Genomic DNA, 6098 nt, shown 5'->3' on the forward strand with positions numbered 1-6098 from the left:
ACTGTTGGCTCAGTCCTACTTGTCAAAAGTTGAATGCAAATTTGCTTACAAAAGGCTTGTTTACAACTTGGTTTTAGCCCAGGAAATACAAATGTATGTCAGGTCTTTCCAGATGTGCTGAAGTACAGATTCACTAATGATCTAAGAAAGCTCACCTTGTAGGAATGCATCTCTGAGCTGTGATCTTGACAGGTATCTCAGGAATTCTGTATCTCTGCTCAGTTACATCACCTTGCAGTGGCAGACACGATCCTTTGATTCCAGCTGTAGTAGCTATCCCTCTCCACCCTTTTTTTATATCCCAGAAAGGCTAGACTGGAGTCCTTCACCAACAAAACCATCTTCACCAAAGCTCCAAGGACAGCCCTGTAGCTGACAAGTTTCTGCAGTGGCCACGTTCAGAGCACAGCCGTGGCAATGCAGTTTCAGAAACTGAAGGAGCACAAAGCTGCTCAGGCCTGTCTGTGAGCACGCCTCCCAACATAACCCTCATCTTCCTCCGACCTACCCTGGCTGTCAGCACTAACAGGCATAGATTTAGGACACTTCAGTTAAAAACCCTCTTAATTAACCTGAGAAAACTTAAGCAAGATTCTTGACTTCTGGTTCCACAGCTGAATTCTCAGCTGCTTGAATGAACAGATAATCAGCTGAATCAGGTGATTTCTAACATGGAGGGGTTTGTTAGCTGTGAGCCAGAGGCTTCATATTGTGGAAGCATCAGAAGCAAAGGGAAGAAAATTAATTAACTCACTTTCCTGGATGTGGCTAAAATAATCCCTTTGCAAATAGACTTTTGTTATTTACCTGTCAAAATTCTTGTGAAGAGGAGACATGTTCCCTGTTAGGAAATGTCACAGCCAGTATGAAATGCCCAGACACTAGGCCAAGTAACCTTTAGCACTCAAATCCACCTTCCTCTGTTACCAGTACACATCTAATCCACTTCTTTTTTCCAGCCAGCTCATACACAGCTGACAGTTCTATGTAAGGGAATCCCCACTGAAGGGAAATGCCCAACTGCTTTAGTTCCCTTTTGATGGGTTTTTCCAGTGGAGGCTGGGGATGGGTGCATAGAAGTAAGTACAGTGTAAACCGTGAGTCAAAGAAAGCAGAGAAGGCTAGCAAAGGAGAGAACATATTCTGCTTGAGGTAGCAAGGGTTCAAAGCGTCTTTCCGGGTTATGGAGATGTCCGGGAAACTGAAAGCTGTAAAGAATTATTTAAACAGTGAAAAGCAATAAATAATTTTTGATTCTTTTTAATCTTAGGTCTCAGTTTGCTGAGTCTTGCTTTAAATCCCAAGGAACATGCAACACAGACAGAAATTTCAGGGTATCCAGGACTTTCTTACCATTCTAGAATCCAAACTACAATTCCAAGCTTCACACTGCTCCTATTGCATATTGCACAATGGAGAAGTCTGCAGGAGAGCCTGAAATCAACATTCAACCAGCCTAATAGAGACAAAGGTCAAAAATGAAACAAAGACACTCGTGTTCAGATGCTTCTGTTTCCAGAATTTGTCTCTTTCAATCTTCTATTCACTGAGTTATGTATTTTGGAAAATGTTCTTCTGGTCAAATGTGGGCTGAAATTATGAAACCATGCTTTTCTTGCTTTAAAGACATTTGCATTACTCTGATTAGTTTGTGTGGTGAGCTCCTGCCCTCAAAGCGTAAGCATTACTTTGTATGAAGCCAATGGAAGCTTTGGCTGCCTTAAGGATTATGGGGTAAGGCCCTACATTTGTACTGGTTTACGCCACTGTATGACCTAAATGAGATTAGAATAATAAATCCTGATTTATTATGAGGGTTTTATTTAGACATGTTTTGAGTATGAGGTCTGTGTCAGGATTAATAGTGAAATGTAACATGCCCAGGCACAGAGAAAGCCCAACAATGAAAGGACATTTTTTTCCCTTGAGAAAATTGGTTCCCAGCCCTCTGTTTGGCTTTTAACAGTTGCTAAATGTTGAATGGCAGAGAGATGCTGGATCCCAAAGATGACGTAGACCATGACTTGGAGATGAGCCCATTCCAAATGAAGGACAGAACTATCCCATCAGCAGTATTTTGCAAGCCTAACTATGCCTATGCTCTGCAATGCAGTAGCATTCAAAAAGCTTCCAACAAGGTTCTCAGAATCCAAAGACAAACGAGAAATTACAGGTTCAGGATTTATTGGCTAATTCATTCGTCATGTTGAGCAGGCACTAGTTTAGGTGCTTGCCCTGGAGTTAAATCAGATTGCTGAACCCGTTCCAAGGAAATGTCCATTTTTTCCAGCATCCTGGCCACCATGTGTCATCAAGAAATGTGACCTCTTGTCATGTAATACACCACATTGCATTGGCCTAAGTATTAGATGCAGAAGGTGTGTGCTTACACCACATAGTTAAATTTCTCTGTTCTAACAGTCACATAACAAAAGGCTTCAGAGGAATTTGTCTATTCAAAAGATTATTTTAAAGTGACATGAGCGGAGTGCATGGAATTGAGCTCATACTTTTGTGAGACATGAAATGAAAAAGGAGGAGGTGTAAGTGTTGTGAGAAACCTGGGAGAATTAAATAATCGTGAATTACATGGTATCTCTACCCTTTGCCTAATTCAGAGTATTAATACTCCCACTCCCCACCAGATACTTGGCAGATTTTATTCAGCATCAGATTTCTGTCCCACTTGTTTTTTTGAGTAGAAATAGGAAGAATTATTTACTTCAAAATGTTGTTGAGTTTTGTAATCATAAGCCTCATGTGGTGCAGAGCAAAAGAAAATGTTGAACCAGAATACCAGTTTATTTTCATTTGGTTTGGCAAGAGGCCTGTCTATCTGACAACCTCTCCTGGTATGTCTCAGCTGGGGTGGAATTGAATATAAAGGCCTCACAATTTTGCAGATAGCTTTGGGAGAAAACAACTTTTGAAGGAGGACAGACTTTATGGTCCAGCCATTGTACTTTCTTTAGTACTTCAGGTTTGAACCGTGAGAACCTGGTAGTTATAAGAAACACAATCCAAGAAGTCATGAAGCCTCAAAAGAATTTAAAAACTTGCTCATGTAACTAAGGACAAGTTTTCTGGACCATCATAGTATAGAATCAAATATTAAGATGGTTTCATATCTAAAAATCTTAAATTATTTTCTTCCCTTCTCAGAAGTGCAGTTTTCTGCAAAACCCTTTCTAAAATATTTTTAGAACTACACACCAATGAGAGTCCATAGTTGCTGAGTGCTAACAGTCTTGCCAGCAAATTCATTAACTGCAAGTGACATCTAAGATGAGAACTCAGACCTCTTTGCATGGGAGCAGCGGCAGCAGTTCAACTTGCAGAACCCAGACACTTTATGTTAACTACTTTTGTTCATTTCAAGTGAAATAGCAGTGGGACAGCCTAGATAAGCAACTTTTTGAACACTGGCGGTTCAGTGAAGTTTCTTTCTTTGACCAATGGCCCTTAGAAAGAAAATAATAACACAAACAGATCGCTTGGAATTGCCCAGCATCCACAGAAAGCAGCAGGGCTGCTGAAGACCAAGAAGTGGCAGAACTTCCTAAGCACTAAAGAGCTGCATGGGAAGTTGAGTCTATTAAGAAGTTTCTTATAATGCTGCAATGCAGAGTGGCACACCAACCTTTGCTCACCTATGTCAAGGACACTTGTCTGGGACACGGTCTGTGTGACCACTGTTTTTGCTGTCCCTTGGCAACACCTGTCCAAGGCAGCAGCTTCTTCTTCAGCTGTCTACAACACACAAAGTGTGAGCTGGCAATCTCATCCACAAGGGCACTAAACCAGCAGATTGTTGAGAGGAAATGGATTCCTGCTCCCCTGTAGGTTTTATAGAATACTTCAGGCATGTGGCAGTGTTAAAATTCTGGTGGCTCTTGCTGAAGGAATGCAATGGCAGCCTTTACTCCGTGTAGCAGGTTAAAGTCTTACAGCACAAGCTGTGAAGAGCTGTTATAGGTCACTGATAAAAATCAATAGAGTGCTTATGGCCACTGTGGGTTAATGATGGCCACAAGCGCAGTCAGAAAGTTTGTGCTGAGAGCAGAGAGGTGATGTGTAACCCACTTAATTTGTTGTTGCTGTACTCTGACCTCTAGATAGTGTATGTGTGCAGTGGGCTTGTGAAGACTGACAGATACGTAAGGCTAGCCTGCTAGTGGAACTGAGGAAGCTACGAAGATGTTTTCCTTGTCTGCTAGGAGGAAGTACGTTTCAATATATGGGAGATGCTTTCCTGATCTGGGAGATGGAGCATTCTGTAATACGTATTGAAATATAATTTTTTGTATCCTATTTGTTATACATATTTTCTAAACTGCTGTTCAGGCCCTTTACCTCCTAATTAACATTACAGCCTGAGTACAGACAGCTTCTCTGAAAAACTTGCTTCAGCAACTGTTCAGTTTTCCATGTCCTACCCTGTATCGAGTAAATGTTACTCTTTTTTTCTTCCCCCCCCCCCGAAATTATGCAGGATCTGGGAGCATGTTCTAGTTCAAAACTAAGTCCAAGTTTATTTGCACTGAAGCCACATAATTATTCTGCAAGCTCTAACATACCTCTGTACACGTACATGATTTTTAGTGCTTAGGCATTTCTTGTCCTCTCTCATCTCTCCCATATTCACTCTGTGTTCTGTACATTTCTGTATGTAGACAAATCGACCATCACCCAGTGCTGTGTATCACCCTGCTTCTGTAAGCTGTTTATCTGGGATTTCCAAGGCTGCCTGTTCCTGGTAAGAGTCTTAAAATCATATCTAGAAACTTTTATCAATGACCAGATTTATGGAAGCCCTGAGAACTCACAAATCCCTTTGCAGTCAATGGGACCTGAGTTTACTCTGCACCTTGAAAATTAAGCTGCTTAAGTTTCAGTACCTAACCTTGGATTTTGGAACAGAGCTTTAAGGTTTCAGAGCTTTAAGGGTATTTCTGGGGCTGAATGGGGTTTGGGAACTTTTTTAATAGATACCCATATTTTATATATTGTATTTATTTCACTAATCACAATTATGAAAATTATCTTTTTCAACAAAATCGTAGTTTTGAACTCCTCATTAATAATGGCATTAGTAATGGAAATCATTATTTTAGTTGATAGTGTCAGTTTCTGCATAGCATATACACTGTGTTAGTTCATTACATGGACCCTTTCACTACAGGAATCTCTTTTCACTGCTCACCAGACATGTGGGGTCTTCCCTGGGGATTGGTCCAGGTAATAAGCACTTCTTGCAATCAGCTTACTATAAATGATAGAGACAAATGTGGCAGTGCTCCAGCCACAACCAAAGTAGCTTTTAAAATCTTGTTGTACGGTACATGGTGCTATACATGACTTAGAGATATATGAAGCATTTTGACCACACGACAAATGTCTAAACCACTCAGTTTCAGTTCTCAGTTCTCACCCCCACGAGTCAAACCCATCAGCCTGCCTTAGCACCTATTCATTTATAGATTTCATCCCAAGGGCACATCAGCACACTTGTGAGAAGGTGTGTCCAGTCAGCTGTTTCCAGAGTGATGGCACAAAAGCAACCAATAAGAAAAAACCTGTAGCTGCATGTATGCTTTGGTGAATTTAGATCTTCAGGAGGTTTCATTTTGTTCCTATATATACTAGGTTTGGAAGTCCTGATGTACCTTTTCTCCTATTCTAATGAAGTGTCTTATAAGAAAAAGAAGAAACTGAATGTATTAGATTTGCTGTGCCAATTGTGCAACTCTTTATAAACACAAAGCTTTCTGCAATGCCAAGCTGAGCTTTTGCAGCTTAATACAGCAGTTCGAATTTCAGGAGTACTTGAAGGTGTTTAAAATGATTTCTAATAAAATGCAGCTAAATGAAGTACTTGTTAAACAGGAAGAAAAGGAAAAAAAAATCCTATGAAGATATTATGTGTCTGCCAGTGGGAAAGTGTCAGGCACTTGATTCTTGTAAAAAAAATAGAACATTACTTAACTGATTTAAAATCCAGATAATTTTCCTGAGGAAAAAAATTAGCAGTAAACCATTCAGGGGCTGGTGGATTTCTTTGTTTCTTAAGGATGGTAAAGATTTGTGCAGAGACATCA

The sequence above is a fragment of the Passer montanus genome, unplaced genomic scaffold (genome assembly GCF_014805655.1).
Source record: "Passer montanus isolate IOZ18808 unplaced genomic scaffold, ASM1480565v1 scaffold2, whole genome shotgun sequence".
NCBI lineage: Eukaryota > Metazoa > Chordata > Aves > Passeriformes > Passeridae > Passer > Passer montanus.